At 47.7% G+C, this 24533-nt stretch overlaps 1 pseudogene; it reads left to right on the top strand.

Moving 5' to 3' along the window:
- The window catches only part of LOC142246686 (RNA exonuclease 5-like), a 136229-nt pseudogene that overhangs the window by 3699 nt on the left and 107997 nt on the right, over positions 1–24533 (top strand).

Raw genomic sequence — 24533 nt, 5'->3', positions numbered from 1 at the left:
TGGGATTAGGTAAGCAGTATCTAATCTATGTACAATAATGTGTGACAGCGCTCCATCCATTTCTATGGGAGCACTAGTGTAATGTGTGACCCTGTTTTGTTCACTTATATGGGAGCAGTGCTCTAATATGAGACAGTGTTCCATCCACATCTATGGGATCAATAGTGCAATCTGTGACCCTGCTCTTGCACTTCTACGGGAGCAGTGGTGTAATGTGAGACAGCACTCCATCCACTTCTATGGAAGCAGAGGTGTAATGTGTGACGGTGCTTCTTCAGCGTCTATGGAAGTAGTGGTGTAACCTGTGACCCTGCTCCATCAACTTCTATGGAAGCAGTGGTGTAATATGTGACACCACTCCATACACTTCTATGGGGGAAGTAGTGTAATGTGTGACACTTCTCTGTCCATTTCTATGGAAGCAGTGGTGTAATGTGTGACCCCCACTCCGTTCACTTTTATGAGAGCAGTGGTGTAATGTGTGACCCTGTTCCATCCCCTTCTATGAGAGCAGTAGTGTAATGTGTGACCCTGCTCCATCACCTTCTATGAAAGCAGTGGTGTAATGTGTGACACCACTCCATACACTTCTATGGGGGCAGTAGTGTAATATGTGACACCACTCCATACACTTCTGTGGGGGCAGTAGTGTAATGTGTGACACTTCTCTGCCCATTTCTATGGGAGCAGTGGTGTAATATGTGACCTTGTTCCGTCCACTTCTATGGGAGCAGTGGTGTAATATGTGACCTTGGCACAGTGGTGTAATGTTACACTGCTCCTGCACTTCTATGGGAGTCAGTGCTATGTCAGTGTAGCCTCCTGCAGAGGTTGTACTGTGATATAGCAGAGCGGAGTCAGTGTTTAGAGCACAGCGTTGTGATTGTGATGATGACACTGCTGCGCTCTGTACTCCAGTCACACAGGAGTCCCGTCTCCTCCTGTCACCGCACGCTCTGAACACTGAGCGGTCACGGGAAAGTGAAGCTCATAGAATATTTCCGGGCTTTATAAGAATGGCGCCGGTCTCCTGCCACAGCGCAGGGGGTGCCCAAGTCACAGCAGGAGGCAGCTACAGCGCAGGGTGCCCAATCACAGCAGGAGGCAGCTACAGCGCAGGATCCTATATACAGCGGCTGCCGTATTTGAGATGTGTAAGTGTCGTGCCTCTTTCTGTGCAAATCAGGATAATGTGAGGTTTTTTTTAACTTAGTTTTTACATTTTTCTAACTTTATTTTTACATATTATTACAACACATAATTTAATGTTTTTCCCTTTTATTATTTTCAGGATCACCCAATACAGAAAATTACATCCGCACCAACTGCACGGGGGAACCGACGGACAGCAGCCCCCTGTTTGGTCTGGATTGTGAAATGGCACGTATATAAGAGACTGTATGTCTGACGTGTCAACCAATAAAGCTGTGTATACCAAAAAGATAGTGTACCTCCCCAACCCCATCATCCACAAACACACATCCCCATCATGAGAGAGGCAACACGCGGTCAGATCTGCCTGACAGCAGAGCAAAGGATCGGGCATGCTGAAACCCAACATGTCTGATCCTTTTTTAGGGAATCCCTTGTACATCCTTTATTATCGGTGGATATATTTCTAATACATCAATTTTGGTTTGATAGGACAAAGTGTAAATTTAAAGCCTTTTTTACAAAGAAGGGAATTTTGTTACTTACCGTAAATTCCTTTTCTTCTAGCTCCAATTGGGAGACCCAGACGATTGGGTGTATAGCTACTGCCTCCGGAGGCCACACAAAGCATTACACTAAAAAGTGTAAGGCCCCTCCCCTTCTGGCTATACATCCCCCGTGGGATCACGGGCTGCTCAGTTTTAGTGCTAAAGCAAGAAGGAGGAAAGCCAATAACTGGTTTAAACAAATTCAATCCGAAGTAACATTGGAGAACTGAAACCGTTCAACATGAACAACATGTGTACCCGAAAAAACCAAAAATCCCGAAGGAAACAGGGCGGGTGCTGGGTCTCCCAATTGGAGCTAGAAGAAAAGGAATTTACGGTAAGTAACAAAATTCCCTTCTTCTTCGGCGCTCCATTGGGAGACCCAGACGATTGGGACGTCCAAAAGCAGTCCCTGGGTGGGTAAATTAATACCTCAAGTTAGAGCTGCAAAACAGCCCTCCCCTACGAGGAGGCAACCGCCGCCTGCAGGACTCTTCTACCTAGGCTGGCGTCCGCCGAAGCATAGGTATGCACCTGATAATGTTTGGTGAAAGTGTGCAGACTCGACCAGGTAGCTGCCTGGCACACCTGTTGAGCCGTAGCCTGGTGTCGTAATGCCCAGGACGCACCCACGGCTCTGGTAGAATGGGCCTTCAGCCCTGATGGAACCGGAAGCCCAGCAGAACGGTAGGCTTCAAGAATTGGTTCCTTGATCCATCGAGCCAGGGTGGATTTGGAAGCCTGCGATCCTTTGCGCTTACCAGCGACAAGGACAAAGAGTGCATCCGAGCGGCGCAGGGGCGCCGTGCGGGAAATGTAGATTCTGAGTGCTCTCACGAGATCCAACAAATGCAAATCCTTTTCATACCGATGAACTGGATGAGGACAAAAGGAAGGTAAGGAGATATCCTGATTGAGATGAAAAGAGGATACCACCTTGGGGAGAAACTCCTGAATCGGGCGCAGCACTACCTTGTCCTGGTGAAAAACCAGGAAGGGAGCTTTGGATGACAGCGCTGCCAGCTCGGATACCCTCCGAAGAGACGTGACCGCTACCAGAAAGGCCACTTTCTGTGAGAGTCGAGAAAGTGAAACATCCCTCAGAGGCTCGAAGGGCGGCTTCTGGAGAGCAACTAGTACCCTGTTCAGATCCCATGGATCTAACGGCCGTTTGTACGGAGGGACGATGTGACAAACCCCCTGCAGGAACGTGCGTACCTGAGGAAGTCGTGCTAGACGCTTTTGAAAAAATACCGATAGCGCTGAGACTTGCCCTTTAAGGGAGCCGAGCGATAAGCCTTTTTCCAAACCAGATTGCAGGAAGGAAAGAAAAGTAGGCAATGCAAATGGCCAGGGGGACACTCCCTGTGCCGAGCACCAGGATAAGAAAATCTTCCACGTTCTGTGGTAGATCTTAGCAGACGTGGGCTTCCTAGCCTGTCTCATGGTGGCCACGACCCCTTGAGATAATCCTGAAGATGCTAGTATCCAGGACTCAATGGCCACACAGTCAGGTTCAGGGCCGTAGAATTCAGATGGAAAAACGGCCCTTGTGACAGTAAGTCTGGCCGGTCTGGTAGCGCCCACGGTTGGCCGACCGTGAGATGCCACAGATCCGGATACCACGACCTCCTCGGCCAGTCTGGGGCGACGAGCAGGACGCGGCGGCAATCGGACCTGATCTTGCGTAGCACTCTGGGCAAGAGTGCCAGAGGGGGAAACACATAGGGCAGCTGGAACTGCGACCAATCTTGCACTAAGGCGTCTGCCGCCAGAGCTCTGTGATCGCGAGAGCGTGCCATGAAAGTTGGGACCTTGTTGTTGTGCCGGGACGCCATTAGGTCGACGTCCGGCCTTCCCCAGCGGCGACAGATTTCCTGAAACACGTCCGGGTGAAGGGACCATTCCCCTGCGTCCATACCCTGGCGACTGAGGAAGTCCGCTTCCCAGTTTTCTACGCCGGGGATGTGAACTGCGGATATGGTGGAGGCCGTGGCTTCCACCCACATCAGAATCCGCCGGACTTCCTGGAAGGCTTGCCGACTGCGTGTCCCGCCTTGGTGGTTGATGTATGCCACCGCTGTGGAGTTGTCCGACTGAATTCTGATCTGCTTTCCTTCCAGCCACTGCTGGAAGGCTTGTAGGGCAAGATACACTGCCCTGATTTCCAGAACATTGATCTGAAGGGTGGACTCCTGCTGAGTCCACGTACCCTGAGCCCTGTGGTGGAGAAAAACTGCTCCCCACCCTGACAGACTCGCGTCTGTCGTGACCACCGCCCAGGATGGGGGTAGGAAGGACCTTCCTTGTGATAATGAGGTGGGAAGAAGCCACCATTGAAGAGAGTCCTTGGCCGTCTGGGAAAGGGAGACTTTCCTGTCTAAGGACGTCGACTTCCCGTCCCATTGGCGGAGAATGTCCCATTGAAGTGGGCGCAGATGAAACTGCGCAAACGGGACTGCCTCCATTGCTGCCACCATCTTCCCCAGGAAGTGCATGAGGCGTCTTAAGGGGTGCGACTGGCCTTGAAGGAGAGAGTGCACCCCTGTCTGTAGTGAACGCTGCTTGTCCATCGGAAGCTTCACTATCGCTGAGAGAGTATGAAACTCCATGCCAAGATATGTTAGTGATTGGGTCGGTGACAGATTTGACTTTGAAAAGTTGATGATCCACCCGAAAGTCTGGAGAGTCTCCAGCGCAACGTTCAGGCTGTGTTGGCATGCCTCTTGAGAGGGTGCCTTGACAAGTAGATCGTCCAAGTAAGGGATCACCGAGTGTCCCTGAGAGTGCAAGACTGCTACCACTGCTGCCATGACCTTGGTGAAAACCCGTGGGGCTGTCGCCAGACCAAATGGCAGGGCTACGAACTGAAGGTGTTCGTCTCCTATAACGAAGCGTAGAAAACGCTGGTGCTCTGGAGCAATCGGCACGTGGAGATAAGCATCCTTGATGTCTATTGATGCTAGGAAATCTCCTTGAGACATCGAGGCAATGACGGAGCGGAGAGATTCCATCCGGAACCGCCTGGTTTTCACGTGCTTGTTGAGCAGTTTTAGGTCCAGAACAGGACGGAAAGAGCCGTCCTTTTTTGGCACCACAAACAGATTGGAGTAAAAACCTTGACCTCGTTCCTGAAGAGGAACAGGGATCACCACTCCTTCTGCCCTTAGAGAGCACACCGCCTGCAGAAGAGCATCGGCTCGGTCGGGATGTGGGGAAGTTCTGAAGAACCGAGGCGGAGGACGAGAACTGAACTCTATCCGGTACCCGTGAGACAAAATGTCTGTTACCCACCGGTCTTTGACCTGTGGCAGCCAAATGCCGCAAAAGCGGGAGAGCCTGCCACCGACCGAGGATGCGGAGAGAGGAGGCCGAAAGTCATGAGGCAGCCGGCTTGGAAGCGGTTCCTCCGGCTGCTTTCTTTGGGCGTGAGTGAGCCCGCCAGGAATCTGAGCTCCTCTGCTCCTTCTGAGTCCTTTTGGACGAGGAGAATTGGGCCCTGCCCGAACCTCGAAAGGACCGAAACCTCGACTGTCCCCTCCACTGTTGAGGTTTGCTTGATCTGGGCTGGGGTAAGGAAGAGTCCTTACCCTTGGACTGTTTAATGATTTCAGCCAATTGCTCACCAAACAGTCTGTCTTGAGATAATGGCAAACTGGTTAAGCATTTTTTGGAAGCAGAATCTGCTTTCCATTCCTTTAACCATAAGGCTCTGCGTAAAACCACAGAGTTGGCGGACGCCATTGACGTACGGCTGGTAGAGTCCAAGACCGCATTGATAGCGTAAGTCGCAAACGCAGACATTTGCGAGGTCAAGGACGCCACTTGCGGCACTGATGGACGTATGACAGAGTCCACCTGCGCCAGACCAGCTGAAATAGCTTGGAGTGCCCACACGGCTGCGAATGCTGGAGCAAACGACGCGCCGATAGCTTCATAGACAGATTTCAACCAAAGGTCCATCTGTCTGTCATTGGCATCTTTAAGTGAAGCCCCATCTTCCACTGCAACTATGGATCTAGCCGCAAGCCTGGAGATTGGGGGGTCCACCTTTGGACACTGGGTCCAGCGTTTGACCACGTCAGGGGGAAAGGGATAACGTGTATCCTTAAGACGTTTGGAGAAACGCTTATCTGGATAAGCATGGTGTTTCTGGACTGCTTCTCTGAAGTCAGAGTGGTCCAGAAAAGTACTCAATTTACGTTTGGGATACCTGAAATGGAATTTCTCCTGCTGTGCTGCTGCCTCCTCCGCTGGAGGAGAAATATCCAGCAGTCTATTGATGGCCGCTATAAGATCATTCACCATGGCGTCACCATCAGGGGTATCCAGGTTGAGAGCGGTCTCAGGATTAGACTCCTGATCACCTAGCTCTGTCTCATCATACAGAGAATCCTCTCGCTGAGACCCTGACCAGCGTGATGACGCCGAGGGTCTCTCCCAGCGAGCTCGCTTAGGCTGCCTGGGACTGTCGTCCGAGTCAGAGCCTTCAGCCTGTGATGCCTGGGACCCCCTTGGAGCACGGATTAGTTCCAACTGAGGGGGACCGGGGAACATTGAATCAGCAGTGCCCATGGTCTGAGTGACCGGCCTGGACTGCAAAGTTTCTAGAATTTTTGTCATAGTCACAGACATCTTATCAGCAAAAACTGCAAACTCTGTCCCCGTCACCGGGGCAGGGTTCACAGGCGTCTCTGCCTGGGCCACTACTAGCATAGACTCCGGCTGACGAAGTGGCACAGGGACCGAACATTGCACACAATGGGGGTCAGTGGAACCTGCCGGTAGATCAGCCCCACATGCGGTACAGGCAGCATATAAAGCCTGTGCCTTGGCACCCTTGCTTTTTGCGGATGACATGCTGTTGTCTCCTCAGAGCAATATAGGGGTATAAGCCAAGAAGCGACCGTACAGTGCAATATATAGGTACAGACAAAAGTACACAAAACAACACTGTGGCACTAGTGGGGTCAGCACCTAGGTGCTGCTTACCGCCCGCTTAACAGCGGGTGTGTGGTCGCCAGAATCCCCTGTCTGGGTCTCCCAGGGCTATGTCCGTTCTCCAGCTCAGACTGCGTGCAGGAATGGCTGCCGGCGTCCTGTGAAGAGGGGCGGGCCGTGGGCGTGCTGCAGACAAAGAGCGGGAAACTGGCATCCCACTGTGCCCAGTGAGAGGGCTGGAGTATGTAAATAAGACTCCAGCCCTCGGCGCTGACTATTGTACAGCGTCTCTCCCCTTCCCTGACTGACAGGGCTGGGGGCGGGAACGAAACGTAACTAGGCCGCAGAAGCCGGGGACTAGATTTATAAGCGCTGCCGTCGTAAAAGCACGGTCGGCGCGAAGTCCCCGGCGCACCACAAGTCTCAGCCGCGCCGCAGTCTCCGGGGGCGGCCGGCGCGGTAGTTCCCCACACATAAACTCACTCAGCTAAGCTGCAGTGAGTATAACCCAAGCGCGCAGCGCTACTGTCCCCGGCGCACTAGAACACCCAGCAACGCTGGAGTGTGTCTGTGCCTGTCTGTACGGGGACACAGAGTACCTGAATGTTGCAGGGCCTTGTCCCTGACGGTACCCAGCTCCGTATCCAGCAGGATCTCCGGGTCTGTGGATGGAGCCCGGCCTCAGAGCCTGGAGGCCGGTAAGATCCCACTTCACCAGAGCCCTCAGGGGGATGGGGAAGGAAAACAGCATGTGGGCTCCAGCCTCCGTACCCGCAATGGGTACCTCAACCTTAACAAACACCGCCAACAAGAGTGGGGTGAGAAGGGAGCATGCTGGGGGCCCTTTAGCATGGGCCCTCTTTTCTTCCATCCGATATAGTCAGCAGCTACTGCTGACTAAACAGTGGAGCTATGCGTGGATGTCTGACCTCCTTCGCACAAAGCTTGAAAACTGAGCAGCCCGTGATCCCACGGGAGGTGTATAGCCAGAAGGGGAGGGGCCTTACACTTTTTAGTGTAATGCTTTGTGTGGCCTCCGGAGGCAGTAGCTATACACCCAATCGTCTGGGTCTCCCAATGGAGCGCCGAAGAAATACAGTTTAGTAGCTTAAAAAAAAATCTGAATTTTATAAAAAAAAATTGCTTTGTCGCAATTTTGTTACACCTGTAATTTTAATTTTATTTTTCAGGGAGGAGGGACACTGAGGAGTTGTCTATCAGCTTGTACTGAGAAGTGTGAGATCAGAGAGGAGGTACACTGAGAAGCTATCAGCATGTACTGAGCAGTGTGAGATCAGGGAGGAGGGACACTGAGAAGCTATCAGCATGTACTGAGCAGTGTGAAATCAGAGAGGAGGTACATTGAAAAGCTATCAGCATGTACTGAGCAGTGTGAGATCAGGGAGGAGGGACACTGAAGAGCTATCAGCATGTACTGAGCAGCGTGAGATAAGAGAGGAGGAATACTGAGAAGTTATCAGCATGTACTGAGCAGTGTGAGATCAGGGAGGAGGTACACTGAAGAGCTATCAGCATGTACTGAGCAGTGTGAGATCAGAGAGGAGGTACACTGAGAAGCTATCAGCATGTACTGAGCAGTGTGAGATCAGGGAGGAGGGACACTGAAGAGCTATCAGCATGTACTGAGCAGTGTGAGATAAGAGAGGAGGTACACTGAGAAGTTATCAGCATGTACTAAGCAGTGTGAGATCAGAGAGGAGGTACACTGAGAAGCTATCAGCATGTACTGAGCAGTGTGAGATCAGAGAGGAGGTACACTGAGAAGCTATCAGCATGTACTGAACAGTGTGAGATCAGGGAGGAGGAACACTGAGAAGCTATCAGCATGTACTGAGCAGTGTGAGATCAGGGAGGAGGAATACTGAGAAGCTATCAGCATGTACTGAGCAGTGTGAGATCAGGGAGGAGGAATACTGAGAAGCTATCAGCATGTACTGAGCAGTGTGAGATCAGGGAGGAGGAACACTGAGGAGCTATCAGCATGTACTGAGCAGTGTGAGATCAGGGAGGAGGGACACTGATGGGCTATTAGCATGTACTGAGCAGTGTGAGATCAGGGAGGAGGGACACTGAGGAGCTGTCAACTTCTACTGAGCAGCGTGAGATCAGAAAGGAACACCACTGAGGAGCTGCCTATCAGCTTGTACTGTGCAGTGTGAGATCAGAGAGGAGGGACACTGGGGAGCTGTCAGCTTCTACTGAGCAGTGTGAGATCAGAAAGGAAGACCACTGAGGAGCTGTCTATCAGCTTGTACTGTGCAGTGTGAGATCAGAGAGGAGGGACACTGGGGAGCTGTCAGCTTCTACTGAGCAGTGTGAGATCAGAAAGGAAGACCACTGAGGAGCTGTCTATCAGCTTGTACTGTGCAGTGTGAGATCAGGGAGGAGGGACACTGGGGAGCTGTCAACTTCTACTGAGCAGTGTGAGATCAGAAAGGAAGACCACTGAGGAGCTGTCTATCAGCTTGTACTGTGCAGTGTGAGATCAGAGAGGAGGGACACTGAGTAGCTGTCAGCTTGTACTGTGCAGTGTGAGATCAGGGAGGAGGGACACTGGGGAGCTGTCAGCTTGTACTGAACAGTGTGAGATCAGGGAGGAGGGACCCTGAGGAGCTGTCTATTAGATGTCATGTGGCTCGTTGTCCTATGGCGGCCATGTTGATCTAATAGACAGTTTCATAGATTTCTGACACCAGTATTTCTATATCCGCAGTGTTTGACCTGTAAAGGGCACGAGCTGAGCTGGGTGTCATTAGTGGATGCACAAGGCCAGTGTATTATGGATGAACTGGTGAAGCCGGATAATCTCATGATAACTTACAAGACCAGGTATTCTCTCTATTCTTACATACATTCTGTCTTTCTCCTGTAATGATCTATGGTTGGCTTAATAGATTTTTTTTAACAAAATGGACATGTTGACTTGCAGATCACCCAATGACTTAAAATTTTGGGCTGTTCCGCTTATTACTTTACAATGATGGCTCTGACGTGCTCTTAGAATCTGGAATATTTGTCTCCATGGTAACAGACTACAAACAAACCTTATGTAGTCTGGACCTGCGCTCCTATACCTACTTATTAGTAATATGTACATAAAACGTTGTGCAGGATAAGAAAACGTGGATGATTTGTCAAAACCGCCACATCTGTCCGTGGGTTGTGTCTGGTCCTGTAGTTCTGCTCCATTGAAGTGATTGGGGCCGAGTGGCTTTATTACATAGAAATAAAGGGCAGGTATGAAGCTGTTTTTGGAAGAACCCAACTGTGTTTTACTAATTCTGTGCATCCCTGTTAAAGGTAATGTTTTACCATGGCAAACTCTCAGTTGCCTCAATGATCTGCTTATTAAACTATCTGCAAGGAAAATACAGTGTGCCAGTAATGTATATGAATGGCTAATGTAATACGTGGACAGGCTGACTGATGAGAAAGTGGCTCATTTATGCATCTGCTCATTAGGTAGAAGAGAAATTACTTAGGCTATGTGCGCACTGGGAAATGGAATTTTCTTGAGAAAATTCCGCATGCTCTCAAAGATTACCGCACCCGCGGTAAAAAAACGCGGGAAACCGCACCCGAAAACCGCATGCGGTTTGCCGCGGTTTACCGCGGTATTGTTCGCAGTATTGCCGCGGTTTTGCTGCGTGCGGGTTGGGATGTGCTTTATTGCATTCAATGCAATAAAGCACATTGAAAAAAAAAAAAAGTCATTTAATTCTGAGATAGTAGATAGACAGAAGAATAGATAGAGGGATAGATAGATAGACAGAGGGATAGATAGATAGAGGACAGATCGCTGCATTTCCCACGGTCGGCAGTGACTTCACATTACCGGCCGTGGGAAATGACCGGTAATTACCTCTGCTGTCTGCTGCATTCATTCATCGCTGTGTCTGTGACAGTCGCGGCTGGATGTAAGCAGCGCAGGACCTGTGGATTACGACGGAGCTGTGGATTACGCCGGAGCTTTGGTGCGGGAGGGGTTAATAAAATGGTGAACGAGGCTTGTTTGTTTTATTTAAAATAAAGGATTTTTCGGTGTCTGTGTTTTTTCACTTTACTTACGGGTTGATCATGTCAGCTGTCACATAGACGCTGCCATGATCAAGCCTGGAGTTAATGGCGGTGGTCCCCCACCATCATTAACCCCTTGTATTACCTTGCTGCCACTGCTACACGGCAGCAAGAAGAGCCGGGGACACGCCGGTGCTGCCGCATAATGCATGCGACAGTCCCGGGGCAGCTGCGGCTGATATTCTCGGCTGCGGGAGGGGGAGTGAGGCGGGGGAGATTAACCCTGCCCCTCTCCCTCCCCAGCCTGAGAATAACGGGCCGCCGCTGTGTGCTTACCTCGGCTGGACGGTGAATATGCAGCGGAGCCCACGTTCTTTGTTTTCTATATTTCCGTTTTCTTTCTATGTGTGTTCTGTGTCTGTGATGTCTATCTGTGTCTGTGATGTGTTTGTGTTTACTCTGCTCCGCTTCCTCTTCCTGTAATGACATCACTTCCCTGCAAACCGCAGACAGGCGATGTACATTACCGGAGGTAAACCGTGAAATACCGCAGGGAATAACGCAGGAAAACGCAGTGAACCGCACAGAATTTGCTACCTGTGTTATTCCCTGCGGGATTTCATGATTAACATTGGAGTCAATGGAGTGAAATTCCGCAGCGATGTGCGGAAAAGAAGTGACATGCACTTGTTTTTGCTGCGGGATTCCCGCAGCAAAACATGCAGCTGTCAAATTCCGCCCAGTGCGCACAGGATTTTTTTTCTCCATAGGATTTGCTGGTGATTCACTGCAGAGATGTTATGAACATTTTCTGCAGCGAAACATGCAGCAGATCTGCGGAAAATCCGCGGCAAAATCCGGTAAGTGCGCACAAAGCCTTAGAGGACCTGTAACCAGGTCAAAAGTAACCAATTTTTTTTTTTTTTTTTTTTTTTTTTTTAATTCTGATGCTCCCCTAAGTTTTTCGTTTTTTTATTTTATTTAAATCCACAATACAGTATGGGCCTTTTTATTTGGTGTTATTTTTTATGGTCTTTTCTCCGGGGCTATGGCTCGCGTGGGACCACCCCTGGGGCTGTGGCTCGCGTGGGACCACCCCCGGGGCTGTGGCTTGCGTGGGACCACCCCCGGGGCTGGGTTCACAGGGTAGTCTTCTGTGGTGGGTGATCCCCCAGGGCGCGGCTCGCATGGGATTCCTCCGAGGCGTGGCTCGCGAGGCGGGGGAGCCCCAAGGTGTGGACCGCGTGGGATCGACCCGGGGTGTGCTCGCAGGATAACTTTCTGTGGTGGGGCAAGGGGATCCATTTGGGGCTTGGCTAGCGGGGAGGGAGGATTATTTTTATTTGGTGTATTTTCTTTATGGTCTTTTCTCAGGGGGCGTGGCTCGGGTAGGATCCCCTGGGACGTGGCTCGGGTGAATCCCAGGGGCATGGCTCGCATGGGATCCTCCTAGGGTGTGGCTCCCGTGGGATCCCCTAGGGTGTGGCTCTTGTGGGATCTCCTGGGGCGTGGCTCGTGCGACGGGGGATCCTTTCGGGGCGTGGCCTGCGGAGCGATCCTCTGGAACATGGCTCGCGAGGATCCTCCCATTCGTGTCTTTAGGCTGTTTTGAATAATTGATCTGTGAGCCCCGTCCTCTTATAAAAGCCATAACAATTAGCACAAAAAAAGAGCATATTTCTGGAACCGCACAGCAGATAAAGAGGTGTCACTCGGGGGTGTAACGGGAATAAAATAAGACCAAAAAGTGGCCTCTTTGATCTGGTTACCGTTCCTCTGTAGTAACATGGCCGGAGCTCTGTCTTACCGAAATGACCCTGTTAATACCTAAGTAAATGTTCCCGAAGAGATTTTCTTTTTTCTGTACAACACAATCTCTCACATTTGTGTAATTTATGTGCGGTCAGGCTCTCGAGGATCACTAAAAAGAAGCTCATCCTGTAAAAACCAAACTGAAGGACGTCCAGGAAAGAATAAAAGCTCTCCTTCCTCCAGACGCCGTGTTGGTGGGACACTCGCTGGAGAACGACCTGCGAGCTTTGCAGGTGAGCGCTCACTTCGCACCATTCGTGTGTATAGAGCCGGCAGTGCGACCCTGACCATTGTTTCTTTCCTTTTTTCCAGATGATACATTCAAATGTTATTGACACGTCCATACTTTTTGCACGAAACCCAGGAAGGAGATTCAGATTAAAGTTCCTGGCGCAAGTGATACTAAAGTACGAAGCTTCACGTTCTATCTCCCTACAGGAGACTAAGGGACATAATCTTGAGGTAATCAACCTCTCCAATTTGGTCCTGACTAAATCACAGATTGAGATATTAAGCCTCGGTTTGAATTTTGCGCCTAACTATGATTTTAATTATTTTACAGTGATCAAGGACTTACACCTCTTCTCCCGAAAATTGGTGCTGAAAAAATTACACGCTAAGAGAAGTTTGGATATTTCCCCCCTGACTGATGCCGAAGTAGAGGCCATTTCTATTCTTGAGGAGTTGGATGAATCCTCCCCACAAATGGTAGGGAATCATGCGACTAACTTTCCCACCTCAATATATCCCCGCTCCACCACTTTCCCCCCATTTTCGATTTGCCCTGAGGTTGAGATCTTTTGCAAATTGGTCTCTGAAGATTTTAAAAATTTGAATAAGAGACATGCAGGAGATAATCTCACCTCTGACCAACGTAGGGCTTTAAAAGAACTTAAGGAACTGGATGACATTATCATCAAACCAGCGGATAAGGGGGGAAATGTGGTGGTGTGGCCTCGGCACATGTATGAAAAAGAAGCAGGTCGCCAACTTCGCGACCGTCATACATATGCCCCCTTGACACAAAACCCACTTGGTGGATTTATGATTGAGCTATATAATATTCTTGATAGAGCCTTTAGACAGGGCATTATTACTAAGAAAGTATTGGACGGTTTAACCATCAAATGCCCTGTTGTACCAACTTTCTACCTACTTCCCAAAGTCCACAAGGACCCTGTCTGCCCCCCGGGGCGTCCGATTGTCTCGGGCATTGGAGGGATGTGCGACCCAGTTTGTAAGTTCATTGAACATTTTTTACATCCACTGGTGGAAACGCTGCCCTCCTATGCCCGGGACACTCTTGACGTCCTGCGGCGGGTTGATGGTCTCTTTGTGGACGATGGGACCCTCCTCGCAACTATTGACGTGGAGGCATTATATACGTGCATTGATCATCAACATGGACTGAGGGCGGTTGACTTTTTTCTGAACATGAGTAGTCTGGATGCACAATTGTGTCAGTTGATCCATGACTTGTTAGAATTTGTCCTGACACATAACTTTTTCACGTTTAGAGATAAGTTCTTTCTGCAGAAGCGGGGGACCGCGATGGGGGCGGCCTGTGCGCCCTCCTACGCTAACCTCTTCCTGGGGTTCTGGGAGAGGGAGGTGTTTGGAGGTGACGCACGGACCGATGCCCCCGTCCAACAATGGATAAGATATATTGATGACATACTGATTCTGTGGGGGGGCACCTCATTTGAGCTGGAGAATTATATCTGCTCCCTCAATAAGAATCAGTATGGCATCAAACTTACCCATAAATACCATCCTGCAGAAATGGACTTCCTAGACGTGAAACTGATTGAGCATCCAGACCGCTCTTTACAGGCGGATATGTTCAGAAAGGAGACCTCAGTCAATGCACTCCTCCACGCTAGCTCCAATCATCAGGCCTCCACGATACGAGCAATACCTGTAGGACAGTATCTTCGCGCCCGAAGGATCTGCTCAACTGATCAATACTTTGAAGCCCAGACTGAGGATCTTAGAGCTAGGTTCCGGGAGCGTGGATACTCACATCGTACTATCAAAAATGGGTACAATCGGGCAAAAAATGCCAAGAGGCCTACGTTATTGATTGGAGGGAAGAAAGATAAGGAGGAGGGTATGACTAGGTTCATCACCACTTTTAACAACCAGTGGGATGATATTAGAGAGGTTCTAAAGAAACATTGGGCTGTTTTAAAATCTGATAGTGTACTGGGTCCTAAACTTCCAAATGTGCCTCTAATGACAGCAAGAAGGAGCAAGAACTTAAAGGATCACTTAGTACACAGTCATTATATGCTCAAAACCCAATCCCTTTTCAATATACCCAGAACCAACTTGGGTTCGTTTCCCTGTGGGTCATGTCTGGCTTGTCGGAATATGATACGGGCTAATTCCTTTATGTCATCGGATGGGAGTGGGACATTCGAGATAAGGCATTATATTTCTTGCCGAACCTCGAATGTCATATACTATGCCAGATGTACATGCCGTCTCATTTACATTGGGCTCACATCACGTGAACTCCGTGAACGCATCAGGGAACACGTCAGGGACATTTTGGCGGCGCGCGATGAAACTAACATCCACCTTCTTAAAACCATCCCTCGCCATTTTAAAAGCCACCATAAATGTAACCCTGACGATTTGAAATTTATAGGGATTGATGTTATACATCTGGGAATACGAGGTGGGGACTACAAGAAGGCTCTGGCAAGACGCGAATGCGAATGGATAGTGAGACTGGATACAGTCTCACCCCATGGTTTGAATGAGAAGCTTACCTTCTCACCTTTTTTATCGAATCTTGTGTTCATTTGCCTTCAGCGTCTCGTAGACATCTCTTTGTACTCTAGGCCTCTATGATGGTAGTCGAGTGCAACAACCGTTTTTGCATTCTTTTATGTTTCAAAATGTCTATTATTGTTGGATAAAGTTTGTCCCCTTTATATTCGGTGTTTTTATTCATCTTTTTCTTCGTGTTTGTTTATTTTGAGTTTTTTTATGTGCACTGGTTTTAATTTGCTCTTTTTTCTTTGGATTTTTATAGGTGCCTTATCTATCAAATCGCCATAATGTGGTTTCTGATCAGCCTTCCTGAATAGGGCCATATCTTTTATTCAATTGAGAATCATCATCGCACATTAGGAGGGGATATCAATGGTGTATATTTCTGGGGGATATCTATGTTTATGCAATTACATATTTATTGTATCCAGTTTTGATGTAGTGTCGGGATATGTTTATGGACTGCATCAGCGTGTGTGTATGTGTGCATGTACGTGTGATCACATGTATGCATACATGCACATATGCTCTATTGTGATGTATTCATGTACTTTATACATACTGCATTTCTTTCATATCTTTTATATACGTATACATTTTTATATGCATGGACAGCTTTTTTGTATACATGTGTTTCTCATATGCATATGTTCTTTGGGTGTGCTGATAATATATCCTGGATATGATTATACCAGAGGCTTGGGTAGTTGTGGATATATATGAGGTGCAATGAATGAATACATCTATTTATATTTCGACTGCTTCTCTATATGTATATATGCACGACCGATATGCCATTAATGAAATTGTCAGGCATCTTATTGCTATTTTTGATTATATATCCCCCTATAATACCCCTTGTGTGCTCTCTCCTTTACTTTTGGCTTGAGTTGTGGGTGCTGCGTAATGCGCATGCGCGCACCTACGCTCTCGTCAATTACATGCAGTGAGTTTGTCCTGTGCGCGCGCCTTCACTCGCCTCCCCCTTTGTTCGCTCCCGATGGCCTCCGTAGCGCTGACACCTTATGTCACCGCTGGAGAGCCGGAAATGATGCGAGTGTGGCTATGAACACACGCGCAATGGTCTGGACTATACTGACATCTGGATTAACCTATCAGCATCGGCTGTTTGATTTATAAACCCCACCTGGCTAGAATTCTTTTCCACCGGCACTTTCTCCTATTTACTCCCCCTTATGAAGCTGAGGCGAGACGCGTAGGGGCACACGAGTTGCGATTCTGACCAGTGCAGTCTGACATATGGGTAAGCCTGATTGATTGTATTTTCTGAAATGCTCCGAGCTAACCTTCGACATATAATGGAGATTTCATGCATTCAAAGTGAAGTGTAATCTACTTGTTACCCTCATTTAATCCAATCAGTCTCTCTTTACCTGGCTATTCCCATGGCTTATTACCTCATATATATCTTCTATTACTATGTCTCATGGGTCAGCTTTTCATCTGTTTGTTACACCTGACATGTTTAGGTATTGTGCTGCTTTTTGCTGTCCTCATTTTTTCACTGTGATCACTAATTTTCTATACTAAAGTACACTTATATATTATGAAAATCCAACCTGTTTTTATACTCTTTGTAATAAAATTAATTTTTATATGCAGTAACTATGGTTGTGATTTTGATTTATTTATGATGACCTTACTCTCTTGCACGTTAAGTCCTTTTGTTCTCTTTGTATTAAATTGTATGCTAAGGTCGTGCTATAGCGGTCAATTGATAGCCGCATATGCGATTCCACGATTGCGGACTTTTCTATTTATGATTGTCTTTCTGTGTGTATTCACAGCCTCTTCCGCAAGAATGGATCACAAGGCCCGTGAGTCCACGTGGCAGAATAAACTTGAGCAAGTGTTTTGTGAGGACATGGAAGTAGTTTTAGATACACCGTCTAGGGACAACAACCTTTCGATTGACAAGTTGAAACAGCTGCTCAACCGCAAAACTCGGCTATGGTGGAACAGGGCCTTTCTCGAAAGGTATCTGGAGAGGGGTCTTGTTCCACGTGGCCTTAGAGTCAGGATTTTCCCTTCTTATGTCGTTGAGGACGAAGAATTTAAGGAAAAATGGGAGAATTTCTCCAACTCCTGCTCAAAGGGCCATATGGGCCTTTTGATACAAGCCAATTCAAAATCTCTCTCTGAAATTGAATTGGAAATCAATGGCATTCAAGAACATCTTACTGGCCAATTATCGGGTGAGGCTATGTCCAAGCTGAAGGAAGATCTTGATAATGAGTACCAAAAGTGGGAGAAGGATATCATTGCCGCAAAAAACAAGAAATATAAGAGGGATCTTAATGATTCCAAGAGCGGCATGGTGTACAGGTGGAAGTCCTTTGGTCAAATGAGAAAGAGGCGCAATTCAAAATCACGATCAATGTCTTTTTCATCATTATCATCGATGGAAGAGGGAACGCATAGACGTCCTGATCTTCATACGTCCTTCGGTGGCTCAATTGGACTATCAAAAAAACAACCTAATCAGGGTGGTGTTAAACGTACAATCACACCACCACAAATGGTAGATAAGAAAAAGACTAAAGCTGGGGTCACACTAAGCGACAGCGACAACGACGTCGCTGTTACGTCACCATTTTCTGTGACGTAACAGCGACCTTGTAAGTCGCTGTTATGATCGCTGCTTAGCTGTCAAACACAGCAGAAGCAGCGATCATAACGTCGCTGTGCTACATGTGCAGAGAGCAGGGAGCCGCGCTTAGCGCTGGCTCCTTGCTCTCCTAGGTACAGTACACATCGGGTTAATTACCAGATGTGTGATGCAGCCACATGTCACAGAGCAGGGAGCCGCGCACACTGCTTAGCGCTGGCTTCCTGCTCTCCTTGCTACAGTATACATCGGGTTAATTAACCCGATGTGTACTGCAGCCACATGTGCACAGAGCAGGAGCCGGCGCCGGCAGCAAGGTAACGAAGGTAAATATCGGGTAACCAGGGAAAGGGCTTCCCTTGGTTACCCGATGTTTACGCTGGTTACAGCTTCGCAGCTGCCAGACGCCGGCTCCTGCTCGCTTCATTTCGTCGCTCTCTCGCTGTCACACACAGCGATGTGTGTGTCACAGCGGGAGAGTGACGACCAAAAAATGAAGCTGGACATTCAGCAACGACCTGCGACCTCACAGCAGGGGTCAGGTCGTTGCTGGATGTCACACACAGCGACAGCGACGGGACGTCGCTGCAACGTCACAGAAAATGGTGACGTTGCAGCGACGTCGTTGTCGTCGTCGTTATGTGTGACACCAGCTTAAAGCTGGGTTCACACTAAGCGACAGCGACGTCGCTGTTACGTCACCATTTTCGGTGACGTAACAGCGACCTTGTAAGTCGCTGTTATGATCGCTGCATAGCTGTCAAACACAGCAGAAGCAGCGATCATAACGTCGCTGTGCTACATGTGCAGAGAGCAGGGAGCCGCGCTTAGCGCTGGCTCCTTGCTCTCCTAGGTACAGTACACATCGGGTTAATTAACCCGATGTGTGCTGCAACTACATGTCACAGTGCAGAGAGCAGGGAGCCGCGCACACTGCTTAGCGCTGGCTCCTTGCTACAGTATACATCGGGTTAATTACCTGATGTGTACTGCAGCCACATGTGCACAGAGCAGGAGCCGGCACTGGCAGCAAGAGCGGAGGCTGGTAACGAAGGTAAATATCGGGTAACCAGGGAAAGGTCTTCCCTTGGTTACCCGATGTTTACGCTGGTTACAGCTTACCGCAGCTGCCAGACGCCGGCCCCTGCTCCCTGCATTTCGTCGCTCTCTCGCTGTCACACACAGCGATGTGTGTGTCACAGCGGGAGAGTGACGACCAAAAAATGAAGCTGGACATTCAGCAACGACCGGCGACCTCACAGCAGGGGCCAGGTCATTGCTGGATGTCAAACACAGCGACAGCGACGGGACGTCGCTGCAACGTCACAGAAAATGGTGACGTAGCAGCGACGTCGTTGTCGCTGTGTGTGACACCAGCTTTAGGGACATAATCTTGAGGTAATCAACCTCTCCAATTTGGTCCTGACTAAATCACAGATTGAGGTATTAAGCCTCGGTTTGAATTTTGCGCCTAACTATGATTTTAATTATTTTACAGTGATCAAGGACTTACACCTCTTCTCCCGAAAATTGGTGCTGAAAAAATTACACGCTAAGAGAAGTTTGGATATTTCCCCCCTGACTGATGCCGAAGTAGAGGCCATTTCTATTCTTGAGGAGTTGGATGAATCCTCCCCACAAATGGTAGGGAATCATGCGACTAACTTTCCCACCTCAATATATCCCCGCTCCACCACTTTCCCCCCATTTTCGATTTGCCCTGAGGTTGAGATCTTTTGCAAATTGGTCTCTGAAGATTTTAAAAATTTGAATAAGAGACATGCAGGAGATAATCTCACCTCTGACCAACGTAGGGCTTTAAAAGAACTTAAGGAACTGGATGACATTATCATCAAACCAGCGGATAAGGGGGGAAATGTGGTGGTGTGGCCTCGGCACATGTATGAAAAAGAAGCAGGTCGCCAACTTCGCGACCGTCATACATATGCCCCCTTGACACAAAACCCACTTGGTGGATTTATGATTGAGCTATATAATATTCTTGATAGAGCCTTTAGACAGGGCATTATTACTAAGAAAGTATTGGACGGTTTAACCATCAAATGCCCTGTTGTACCAACTTTCTACCTACTTCCCAAAGTCCACAAGGACCCTGTCTGCCCCCCGGGGCGTCCGATTGTCTCGGGCATCGGAGGGATGTGCGACCCAGTTTGTAAGTTCATTGAACATTTTTTACATCCACTGGTGGAAACGCTGCCCTCCTATGCCCGGGACACTCTTGACGTCCTGCGGCGGGTTGATGGTCTCTTTGTGGACGATGGGACCCTCCTCGCAACTATTGACGTGGAGGCATTATATACGTGCATTGATCATCAACATGGACTGAGGGCGGTTGACTTTTTTCTGAACATGAGTAGTCTGGATGCACAATTGTGTCAGTTGATCCATGACTTGTTAGAATTTGTCCTGACACATAACTTTTTCACGTTTAGAGATAAGTTCTTTCTGCAGAAGCGGGGGACCGCGATGGGGGCGGCCTGTGCGCCCTCCTACGCTAACCTCTTCCTGGGGTTCTGGGAGAGGGAGGTGTTTGGAGGTGACGCACGGACCGATGCCCCCGTCCAACAATGGATAAGATATATTGATGACATACTGATTCTGTGGGGGGGCACCTCATTTGAGCTGGAGAATTATATCTGCTCCCTCAATAAGAATCAGTATGGCATCAAACTTACCCATAAATACCATCCTGCAGAAATGGACTTCCTAGACGTGAAACTGATTGTGCATCCAGACCGCTCTTTACAGGCGGATATGTTCAGAAAGGAGACCTCAGTCAATGCACTCCTCCACGCTAGCTCCAATCATCAGGCCTCCACGCAATACCTGTAGGACAGTATCTTCGCACCCGAAGGATCTGCTCAACTGATCAATACTTTGAAGCCCAGGCTGAGGATCTTAGAGCTAGGTTCCGGGAGCGTGGATACTCACATCGTACTATCAAAAATGGGTATAATCGGGCAAAAAATGCCAAGAGGCCTACGTTATTGATTGGAGGGAAGAAAGATAAGGAGGAGGGTATGACTAGGTTCATCACCACTTTTAACAACCAGTGGGATGATATTAGAGAGGTTCTAAAGAAACATTGGGCTGTTTTAAAATCTGATAGAGTACTGGGTCCTAAACTTCCAAATGTGCCTCTAATGACAGCAAGAAGGAGCAAGAACTTAAAGGATCACTTAGTACACAGTCATTATATGCTCAAAACCCAATCCCTTTTCAATATACCCAGAACCAACTTGGGTTCGTTTCCCTGTGGGTCATGTCTGGCTTGTCGGAATATGATACGGGCTAATTCCTTTATGTCACCGGATGGGAGTAGGACATTCGAGATAAGGCATTATATTTCTTGCCGAACCTCGAATGTCATATACTATGCCAGATGTACATGCCGTCTCATTTACATTGGGCTCACATCACGTGAACTCCGTAAACGCATCAGGGAACACGTCAGGGACATTTTGGCGGCGCGCGATGAAACTAACATCCACCTTCTTAAAACCATCCCTCGCCATTTTAAAAGCCACCATAAATGTAACCCTGACGATTTGAAATTTATAGGGATTGATGTTATACATCTGGGCATACGAGGTGGGGACTACAAGAAGGCTCTGGCAAGACGCGAATGCGAATGGATAGTGAGACTGGATACAGTCTCACCCCATGGTTTGAATGAGAAGCTTACCTTCTCACCTTTTTTATAGAATCTTGTGTTCATTCGCCTTCAGCGTCTCGTAGACATCTCTTTGTACTCTAGGCCTCTATGATGGTAGTCGAGTACAACCACCGTTTTTGCATTCTTTTATGTTTCAAAATGTCTATTATAGTTGGATAAAGTTTGTCCCCTTTATATTCGGTGTTTTTATTCATCTTTTTCTTCGTGTTTGTTTATTTTGAGTTTTTTTATGTGCACTGGTTTTAATTTGCTCTTTTTTCTTTGGATTTTTATAGGTGCCTTATCTATCAAATCGCCATAATGTGGTTTCTGATCAGCCTTCCTGAATAGGGCCATATCTTTTATTCAATTGAGAATCATCATCGCACATTAGGAGGGGATATCAATGGTGTATATTTCTGGGGGATATCTATGTTTATGCAATTACCTATTTATTGTATCCAGTTTTGATGTAGTGTCGGGATATGTTTATGGACTTTGCATCAGCGTGTGTGTATGTGTGCATGTACGTGTGATCACATGTATGCATACATGCACATATGCTCTATTGTGATGTATACATGTACTTTATACATACTGCATTTCTTTCATATCTTTTATATACGTATTCATTTTTATATGCATGGACAGCTTTTTTGTATACATGTGTTTCTCATATGCATATGTTCTTTGGGTGTGCTGATAATATATCCTGGATATGATTATACCAGAGGCTCTCGTCAATTACATGCAGTGAGTTTGTCCTGTGCGCGCGCCTTCACTCGCCTCCCCCTTTGTTCGCTCCCGATGGCCTCCGTAGCGCTGACACCTTATGTCACCGCTGGAGAGCCGGAAATGATGCGAGCGGGGGTGTGGCTATGAACACACGCGCAATGGTCTGGACTATACTGACATCTGGATTAACCTATCAGCATCGGCTGTTTGATTTATAAACCCCACCTGGCTAGAATTCTTTTCCACCGGCACTTTCTCCTATTTACTCCCCCTTATGAAGCTGAGGCGAGACGCGTAGGGGCACACGAGTTGCGATTCTGACCAGTGCAGTCTGACATATGGGTAAGCCTGATTGATTGTATTTTCTGAAATGCTCCGAGCTAACCTTCTTTGAGTTATTGACATATAATGGAGATTTCATGCATTCAAAGTGAAGTGTAATCTACTTGTTACCTTCATTTAATCCAATCAGTCTCTCTTTACCTCGCTATTCCCATGGCTTATTACCTCATATATATCTTCTATTACTATGTCTCATGGGTCAGCTTTTCATGTTTGTTACACCTGACATGTTTAGGTATTGTGCTGCTTTTTGCTGTCCTCATTTTTTCACTGTGATCACTAATTTTCTATACTAAAGTACACTTATATATTATGAAAATCCAACCTGTTTTAATACTCTTTGTAATAAAATAAATTTTTATATGCAGTAACTATGGTTGTGATTTTGATTTATTTATGATGACCTTACTCTCTTGCACGTTAAGTCCTTTTGTTCTCTTTGTATTAAATTGTATGCTAAGGTCGTGCTATAGCGGTCAATTGATAGCCGCATATGCGATTCCACGATTGCGGACTTTTCTATTTATGATTGTCTTTCTGTGTGTATTCACAGCATCTTCCGCAAGAATGGATCACAAGGCCCGTGAGTCCACGTGGCAGAATAAACTTGATCAAGTGTTTTGTGAGGACATGGAAGTAGTTTTAGATACACCGTCTAGGGACAACAACCTTACGATTGACAAGTTGAAACAGCTGCTTAACCGCAAAACTCGGCTATGGTGGAACAGGGCCTTTCTCGAAAGGTATCTGGAGAGGGGTCTTGTTCCACGTGGCCTTAGAGTCAGGGTTTTCCCTTGTTATGTCGTTGAGGACGAAGAATTTAAGGAAAAATGGGAGAATTTCTCCAACTCCTGCTCAAAGGGCCATATGGGCCTTTTGATACAAGCCAATTCAAAATCTCTCTCTGAAATTGAATTGGAAATCAATGGCATTCAAGAACATCTTACTGGCCAATTATCGGGTGAGGCTATGTCCAAGCTGAAGGAAGATCTTGATAATGAGTACCAAAAGTGGGAGAAGGATATCATTGCCGCAAAAACCAAGAAATATAAGAGGGATCTTAAGAAAAAGACTAAGGGACATAATCTTGAGGTAATCAACCTCTCCAATTTGGTCCTGACTAAATCACAGATTGAGGTATTAAGCCTCGGTTTGAATTTTGCGCCTAACTATGATTTTAATTATTTTACAGTGATCAAGGACTTACACCTCTTCTCCCGAAAATTGGTGCTGAAAAAATTACACGCTAAGAGAAGTTTGGACATTTCCCCCCTGACTGATGCCGAAGTAGAGGCCATTTCTATTCTTGAGGAGTTGGATGAATCCTCCCCACAAATGGTAGGGAATCATGCGACTAACTTTCCCACCTCAATATATCCCCGCTCCACCACTTTCCCCCCATTTTCGATTTGCCCTGAGGTTGAGATCTTTTGCAAATTGGTCTCTGAAGATTTTAAAAATTTGAATAAGAGACATGCAGGAGATAATCTCACCTCTGACCAACGTAGGGCTTTAAAAGAACTTAAGGAACTGGATGACATTATCATCAAACCAGCGGATAAGGGGGGAAATGTGGTGGTGTGGCCTCGGCACATGTATGAAAAAGAAGCAGGTCGCCAACTTCGCGACCGTCATACATATGCCCCCTTGACACAAAACCCACTTGGTGGATTTATGATTGAGCTATATAATATTCTTAATAGAGCCTTTAGACAGGGCATTATTACTAAGAAAGTATTGGACGGTTTAATCATCAAATGCCCTGTTGTACCAACTTTCTACCTACTTCCCAAAGTCCACAAGGACCCTGTCTGCCCCCCCGGGGCGTCCGATTGTCTCGGGCATTGGAGGGATGTGCGACCCAGTTTGTAAGTTCATT

Source organism: Anomaloglossus baeobatrachus, chromosome 7 (assembly GCF_048569485.1).
Source record: "Anomaloglossus baeobatrachus isolate aAnoBae1 chromosome 7, aAnoBae1.hap1, whole genome shotgun sequence".
Lineage (NCBI taxonomy): Eukaryota > Metazoa > Chordata > Amphibia > Anura > Aromobatidae > Anomaloglossus > Anomaloglossus baeobatrachus.
The sequence above is the reverse complement of the archived record's forward strand: the minus strand, read 5'-3'. Positions and strand labels throughout refer to the sequence as shown.